Genomic DNA, 9,147 nt, shown 5'->3' with positions numbered 1-9,147 from the left:
TATGACTCTTGCACACCCACGCTCACCCTCTCCCAGAGATCTGAACTCACAGTGATAAGTATGGGAGAAAGGTAGGGCTGCCCTGCTGGCAAATGCTGATATTAAAACCAAAACTCAAAGCTAAGTAACAAGGTGAAGAGATTAAGTCTGGGATTCTATAGGGGGGCTAAAGTATAAGCTGGGTAACACTGACTCTCAGCAAATGCCAATACAATTCTGCTCTGGAGCAAAGCTTCCTCATTTAGGGTTTCTAGGATTTCCACAGATTAAGATCAACAAAATATAAGCTCTTAATAAGATTTAAGAAACCAAAACATAAGAAGTCAAACCACTTTGGGCCAGAGGCAGCAGAAACAAAGTACACCAGATTTAGATCTTCAAGGACTTTAAATATTAAAATAATCATATATAAATATGAAATAACTATGTATGAAATCCACAATCATTTTGCAAAATGATTTGGTACTGCTTAGTGAAGTTGAAAATTTGCTAACTCTATGACCTATCAATTCCATTCCTAAATACATACCTGGAGAGACTCTTGCACATATGTGCTGGGAGACCTGTAATGAGAATGTGAAAATGAATGAACTACAGCTATTTGCACCAACTCAAAGAATCTCCCAAACATAGCTTTGAATTTTAAAAAAATGTAGCTCACCTAGGGTATGATCTTTTTCTAACATTCCCAAACGAGCAAGATGAAACAATACATCGTTTAAACATTCTTAAGAATGTGATAGGGAGTTCCTTGGTGGTGCAGTGCTTAAGAATCCACCTGCCAGTGCAGGGGACACGGGTTTGAGCTCTGGTCAGGGAAGATCCCACATGCCGCGGAGCAACTAAGCCCGTGCGCCACAACTACTGAGCCTGCATACCCTAGAGCCCGTGCTCCGCAACAAGAGAAGCCACCACAACGAGAAGCCCATGCACCGCAAAGAAGAGTAGCTCCCGCTCGCCACAACTAGAGAAAGCCTGCACGCAGCAACGAAGACCCAACGCAGCCAAAAATAAATTAAAATTAAAATTAAAGAAAGAAAGAATGTGATAAAATATGAAAATAAGGCAAAGGAACAGTAAACAACCAAAGCCACACGTGGCCTTCTCTATCTAAGTGGTGATTTGCCATTGGGTTCACCTCCCTGAAAATAACTGGGGACACCCCCTCCTTGCTGGGGGTTGTGTCCCAGTGAGTAAACTCACTCTTCTGAGGATGCTAGCCGAGGACCTGGTGGGAGGTAGTGGCGTTGACCACTCAGCAGCCTTTGACTGAGGCTGGGACCCTTGCCTCTACCCACATGCTGCTAGCTCAGTTCTCATTTGGGGGTGATTCAACCCTCCTTAGAGAGCCTTTGAATCATGCAGGGGAAAGTTCCTGGTTGTCACAGGGACTTGGGAGCCAAAAGGCCAGCAGGGGCCCTGGTGAGACACACCAGCTCTCCCATCCTCGGAGCCCTCTGCGTCTCTCTGTTTTGTCTGTATATGTGATGTTCACTCCTGCCCAGCTGGTAACTGCTGGCCTCTGGGAAGCAAGTCTCTGCCCAGACCCCTCAGGACAGAGGGCTGCTGGTCCTAACTTCAGAATCTTTAGGGCTGCAGATGCTCTGTCCTCACTCCTTTGCTGCTTGGGAGCAGTAAGTCGTCCTCGCAGTAAGATTTGGTTAAATTCGGTTGAAGTGGACAGTTACAGAACACTTGCTCGCTGGTCTGTCTGCCCAGGAGCAGAAAACTGGCTTGCTCCAGTTCTAGCTGCATTCTCAGAACCACTCTGTGTTCTGGGCTCTGTCGTCCCCTGCAAAGCTGAGCAGCGCCCTCCCTGGGACACCCTGGGAACATACACGACTGGCTGCTCTGAGAAAATGCCTTGCCGTGAGGAGCAAACACCCATGGCTGTGGCTTTAGAGGATCAGACCACTGCCAGCTTATGAACACTGGATGGAGGGCCCCTCTAGAAGAAGGCAGCCCCATGCCAGGGTGCATAGCTTGATGAGGAGTGAGAACCTGCTCCCTTGCCCAGGTTCTCTTGTGCAGTGCACATGCTGTACCACTGTACCTAGTAGTCAAACCGTCTTGCTCCCTATCAGTCTGGTGACCCAGCCTTGGCTTCATTCAGGAGGAGCCTGCCTTTCTGTGACTGCTTCGTGACTGCCTGAACTGGACTCCAGTTCTAAAGAGATGGGTCCAGGTGTCCAGCCCCCATGGCCTGACATTCAAGGCCTTCTACACTCTGCTTCCAATTTGCTTTTCTGTCCACTACACATCAGACTTTCTTCTAGGCAGGCTACTCTAGTCACCGTCTTCCAAAAAATGCTTGTGAAATGTCATCTTCACACTCTCACACTCTTCCTTTATCCTGCCCTGTTATCCACCCACTTGAAGACTAAGCTCATTTTCGCTTCTCTGAGAAGTGGTCCCGTATTGCCCCAGCTCAGAAACCACCGCAAAGCACCCACTGTACTTCCCTTCCCATTGGTCACTGACTGCACAGCTCATGTACTGAGAGCCTAGCTCCCTAAAAAAGATCCTAAGTTTCTCAAAGGTAGGAAGCTTTTGAGGAGACTTATGTTCCCCAACTTAAGAAACTTGCTGGAGGGTATTATGCTTAGTGAAATAAGTCAGACAGAGAGAGACAGTACTGTATATTTTCAATTCCATGTAGAATCAAAAAAAAATAAAACAAATGAACAAATATAACAAAACAGAAACAGACTCACAGTGGTTACCAGTAGGAAAAGGGATGGAAGAAGGGGTGAGATGAGAGTAGGGGATTAAGAGGCACAAACTACTATGTATAAAATAACCTACAAGCATATATTGTACAGCACAGGGAATATAGCCAATATTTTATAATAACTAAAACTGGAGTATAATCTATAAAAATACTGAATCATTCTGTTGTACACCTGAAACTAATATAAAGTCAACAATACTTCAATAAAAAATAAATAAATAAGAATCTCACTGAGCAGTTACCATGGTAACAAATAGCTTCACCTATTCTCTCAGATCAAAACAAACAAACCAACCAACCATTGAAGAGCAAGGAGTCTGGCTCCCTGCCTGGACGGGTAATGAGAACATCAGGACAAGATTGAGGCCAAATCCGTGAACCTGGTTTAATAAGTTGCCCGTGAACTCGGCCTGGGCTACCTTGGTCCCTTCTCACAGAAAGTGCTTCGTTCTGGAGATGCTGGTCCGCCTGTAGCTCACACCCCTGAACGCCAGAGCGGGAAGCACTTCTCTTCATGAGTGCTTGGAGGCCACATGGGCTGAAGCTCCCATAACAAGAAAAGCAACTGTGCCTCACAGGTGGAGGACCCACCTAGATGTTGGCCGAGTCAGATTTATGAGCTAAGAAAGAGATGCTTTGGGTGGTTTTCAAACTCTTTGGTGAGTTTGCAGCCATCTCAGACCACTTAAAAACTCAAATCCACCACAACTCAGCACAGCATGTTTCAGAAAATCCCTGGAAACGGGCATCTTTGCTGAGTTTCCCTAGTAACACCATCATTCCACAGGTATGACTGAGCCCCTCTGCGATCCAGGCACAGCTCTAGGTTCTGGACATACAGCTGGGAACAAAACAGATGGAACTCTGCTCTCACGAGCTTCCACTCCAGCTCAGTGCCTAGCTCACTTTTCCCAGGATCCGAGCACTTGAGCAGGTGTTAAGGCTGTGACAGGGAGGTTACAGGAGCCCCTGGGGTAGGGAACACAGCACACACCTTTCAGAAATATCTTCTCAAACCCCACTGTTTCAAGTGTGGTCTGTGTACCAGCAGCATCCCCGCGAGCTGGTAGAAATGCGGGATCTCAGGCTTCTCCCAAGATCTTCTGAGTCAGAAACTGCACGTGACTAAGCTCCCAGGTGAACCATGTGCAGGTGAAGGTTTGGAAAGCACTGCGATAGAACATGTCCCACACAAAAAAGAGTAGATGGCCAAATAAGTTTGAGGAAGAGCCTACCCGTCCCTCCCTCACAGACTCAGAAAGCTGGCATGAGAAAGGTGCAGATGTCCTCAGAAAAGGAACTTGTTTAAAATGCCGATGTTCCTCAAACTCACTGGACAGCCCAACAATGACTCAGCACCCGTAAACATGCGACGGAACTAGTGTCCTGTGAAACCCACCTTGGGAAAAACCGTGATGGCTCTCTGACAGTCACAGTTTCAACTTACTTAGTTTAAACAATTCCAGATGGAATGAGCCCATAGCACGATAACTGGCAGCTTTGCTGAGGCACAGATTTGAATCATGCCTACTGCTGGGGCTCTGGGCAAAAGTCTCAGCTCTGGGGAGCTTTGGGGAGGGTTGTGGAGGGGACCCAGGGACTACTCCTTCACGTGGCTGGGTTGGTCTCTGCTTCTGACCGAGTCCGTGGCAAAGCTCATGGGGTAATGAAAACACTGCATCTCAATGAATACCACCCCTGCATGAGAGATAAGCCTTCGAGATAATTTAAATTGCTGGTTAACGTGCATTGTGAGGATGTACATAGGAAACACTGCATTCTAGATGGAACGTGTCATTTGGAGAAACCCAGGAGCCAATATAAGCATTCCTTATTTGTCCTTTAGGGAACTGGAAAAGGGTCTGGGCTACACATACTCACAGGTGTCAAGAATCCGTGGCGATGATGATGATGATAACAGCTAACATTTATGGAGAGTTTCTGGCACGCCAAGCACTGTCCTAGCTCACGTTTCCTTACAACGCAATGAGATAAACAGTGTGAATCATTTTACACACTAGGAAACTGAGGCACAGAGATGGTTCCTCACTTCCACCCCTTTTACTCTGAATGCAACTTCTGAGATCTAGGTGACAGGACCAAACCAGCCAGAGGAGGAAGTGGTCCCTGGGTCCCCTCTATCCTCCTAGCCAGCCCCCAAGAGCTGAGAGCCTTGCCCAGAGCACCAGCCTGGCAGTGGCCATGACTCAAATTTGTGCCTCAGCAAAACTTCCAGTTACCACGCTCTGGTCTCCTTCCTACTGAAATAGTGTGAACCAAGAAAGTCGAATCCCCTTTGGGAGACTGTCTCTCCTGTCTGCAATTTGGGGGTGTCACTTCAGGTGTGAGGTAGCCCTAAGTGGGCAGGTGCAGACTGGAGCAGCCTCAGTAGTGGGCCAGGGCTGGGATTCTGCATTTCCATCATGCCCCAGGTGGTGACAGTGCTGCTGGGGCAGACCTGGAAAGCAGGACACAAGGTGGGACTAAACTTGCTTCTGTAAGGCCTGGGCTCTACCCGCTCTGGCCCCCAGGTGCTGCGGGGCCTCTGGCAGGCCTCTCTTCCTCGGGCCCTTCGTCCCTTCTCTTTAGTGTTCAGAATAATGATACCCCTCTTCCCCGTCCCCACGTGAAGCTGCTGAAAGTTTCTCACCGAGTGTGTGCGACAGTCCCTGGCACCTCCTGTTTCAACTCCCCGACTGCTTCTCACGAGGTCCTTTCCGGGGCTCCCTTGGGCTTGTGGTTGCTCCAGGCTGGCAGATCCGGATCACATGAGAGCTGGCCCAATCACCCCTCTCCCACGGACATGCAGATCTGCTGCTTCCAAATCACACGAGAGAACCCCAGAGATGAGGATAAAACCCCTATTGTGTGTTCAGACAAAACCCACGGATAAATCATCTTTGGTTCTTGGGACGACACTTATCAGTCCCTGGGACCTAGAAGTCAATCACTCAGATTATGGTGTTTTCCTCACTTTGGGACATAGTATAGGGTGGTGGTAATGGAGTCATCCAGGCACAGCCTTGAGCATTGGCTGTGTGACCCAGAACAAATGACTTAACCTCTCTGAGTTTTAGCTTGCTCATCTGTAAGTGACGTGAATAAAGTACCTATGTCATGGGGCTGCTGTGAGGCGCTGGCACATCATCAGTGCTTCCTAAAGAGTAGCTCCTATAATGTTATTTAGACATTGGTTACAAGAGGGGATTCTGGGGTATACAATAACAGAATACTTCTTAAATTTGCCTTTTAAAAACATCAAATTTCTGAAGAGATTTTTTAAAAATAAAATTTAAAAATATGTTCTCTCCCAATAAGAGAGACATTTTATATTAGGTCGGGCACACATGACAAAAAATTTAACAAGTAGAAATGTAGGGCTTACAAAATTTGAGGATTTCCTCGTTCCTCCTGTACCCCGCTGCTCTGGACCCTTTCCCTCCTGGCAGCAGCCACTGGCATTTTAGTGCAGCTCTCCCTGGAGACTGGGGGAGCTCCATCTCCCAGGTCAGTAGGTGCAGCTCTCCCCTGGAGCTGACCTGAAGCCCTCTTGCTGTATGCCATCCCTTTGCCCCAGAAATCTGGGCCAAGCAGGAAAGAACTCTGAGTTTCATCACTAACTTCCAGGTTGCCTCCTGCCCTTAGTGCTGAACTGGAGAAGGACTCACTAGGACCTCAAGACAGAAGCCTGGAGCAGCAGGTTAGAGATTCCACCCCTCCAGCGGCTTCCTTGAGCCTCCCATCTGAGGGTCAGCTTAGGGGATGGCGGAGGACAGGGACAACACTTGGCAGGACCCTGCTGTCAGCATGCCCTCGCCCTGTGTTAATCTTCCCACAGCTGCATGGGGTAAGGGACTGGCTCGAGGGCACACAGAGACTGAGATGGATGAGTGACTGAGCCAAAGGAGCAGGTGGGTGTTTGCCTTTCCACCTCATAATGCCAGTGCCTACACAGTATTTGGGACAGGAGGAGAAGCGTATCTGCTAGAAACGCCAGTAAAGGCAGTGAATGGAGTGGTTAAGAACAGGCTCTAGAAGCAAAATGAATTAAACCTGGCTCAGTTATTTCCCAGCTGTCTGACCTCAAGGAAATCGTTTAACCTCGATGTGCAACAGTTTCTTCAGCTTTAAAACGATGGAAGTAATCATACCTACCTCTTGGGACTGATTTGAGGATGGAAATGAATTGATAAATATCAAGGAATTAAAATGCTACCTGGCACATGCGTAGCATGGGATCTATAAATGTTAGATATTATCATTGTTGTTATTGAATTAAATCCCATGAAGGTAGGGATATTTGTCTGTTTTGGTTACTGGTCTGCTTTGGAACAGTGCCTGGCACTTAATAGGTGCTCCATAAATATTTTGGGGGTAAATAAATATCATCATTACAATCAGTTAGAACTCTTTTGTAATGCAGACATTATTTATTTTGACCAGCAGAGGGCAGCAAGTAGCTATGACTTACAGTCATTCTGGACAAGGGGGTTTAAATGTTAATTTTGAAGGCTAACAGGACTGTCCCCTCCTGATCCAGCTGGTGGGTTGAAAGGTTGCTGTTGCACCTGTATGAGTGGCCCCTACCCCTCCCACTTACCTTTATGCAGTTAGGATGATTGGCAGAAATTCCAACTCACGACAAATCTTGCTTCGATATTCTCACAGGGCCAACTTATTTTCAACTTCCTTCTTCCTGTCCTTCCTCCTTCCCTCTCTCCCTCCATTCTTTCCCTCCTCCCTTCTCTTTCTCTAATTATGTTTCTCTCTCTCTCTCTCTCTCTCTCTCTCTGTTACACACACACACACACACACCACAGACACACACACTCACTCCAATGCATCAAGCTAGTATACTGTACACATTCCCAAATTCTATCTGTACTACTGCACCTTGTACTCCAAACCATTAAGTCTAGAGTGGATATTCTTCCCAATCAATTAGTGCTGCTAAATATAGTATAATAGAAAGAACATCTGATAGATTAAAAACTAGACCCAGAGAGGTACTGTAACTTGGCCAAAGACACACAGCAATTAGTTGCAAAGTTACAGCATAAGCCAGGACATTCTGCTCTGTCCATCTCACCAGGTCATCACTCACCTCTCCTTCTACCCACAGAGAAGACTCAAGCGGTCCCCATTTATTGATCCAATCAATGTGATCATCAGCTTCTGACCCCAGATGCTATTCCCCTGAACTCTGCAATGGAAGAGCTGACTGCTTCCCAGGGCATCCCCCTGGGAGGTCCAGGCACGGGGGACAGTCAGCAACCACTGCCTACTTGTCCCTCAGCAAACTCGGCCCCTGCCCACTCCTCTCAAGTTTCCTCCATGACCCAGTGCAAGTCCATCTTCCCCAATGACAGGGCCCACGCCAGGTCAAGGTGAGGACCTGGGTAGCACCTGGGTAGCGTAGCACAGAGAGCTCTACTTCTCACAGGCAGCTTCTAGCATGCCTGGTGGCTGGAACGGTTCCCACACTTCAGCCTCAAGGCTGTCCCAGAGTCTCAGCTCATGGGTGGCCCACTGCTACAGCCTCCCTAGTTTTCTTAAGATAGTGTCTTTCCCAATCATTATCCAAAAAACTTTAGAAAAAAGTATTTGAAGTTCCTACTGAAAAACAAATTCCATACGAATTAAAGAAAGAAAACTTAGAAAGAAAATTTAGAAAACTAGAAAAAAATACGGTTGACCTGTTCTATTATCTCGGATTAGAGAGATTTCCTTCAGCATTACAGCAAAGGTAGAAAATATAAAGGAAATGATTTACAGAATTGATTATATAAAATTAAAAAGCTCCATGCCCCCAAGAAACCTCAAAAACAAAATCAAAAGCAAGTAACAATTGGGAAAAGTTTGGCTACATGTATGAGAGACAAAGGATGAATATCCTAAACCAGAATGTCAGAGGAAAACGGATGAAGAATCTGAACTGACAACCTAAAAATATAAACTCACAGGAATATAGAACATGTTCAATCTCACTGGTCATGAAATATAAGTAAAATGCAACTTTTTTTGCACCTTAAAGTGGCAAATTGCAAAATTGCACAGTGTCAGTGAAGATGTGAAGCCACAGGCCCCCATTCTGCTGATGGCACATTTCTGGGGGCCATGGTAAGCTTACAGCTGTCCATCGTGAATGCTTTTTTCCATAGCCTTTATCACCGTCACTGTGTTTATTTATTACTTATTCCCCCTCACCGCTTCCCCCTACCAGGTCAATATGCACCTTGGTGACAGGGACATTGCTTACTTGTCTGTCCCAAGTACTTAGAACAGCACTAGCCCATAACTAGGGTGCTCAACATACACCTAATGAATGAAGGATTGAACTTTTGCCCCAGTAATTCTACTCTTAGGAACCGATCCTAAGGCAACCATCAGAGATCTACAACAAGATTTATATCCAA

The sequence above is a fragment of the Globicephala melas genome, chromosome 1, assembly GCF_963455315.2.
Source record: "Globicephala melas chromosome 1, mGloMel1.2, whole genome shotgun sequence".
Classification (NCBI taxonomy): domain Eukaryota; kingdom Metazoa; phylum Chordata; class Mammalia; order Artiodactyla; family Delphinidae; genus Globicephala; species Globicephala melas.
The sequence above is the reverse complement of the archived record's forward strand: the minus strand, read 5'-3'. Positions refer to the sequence as shown.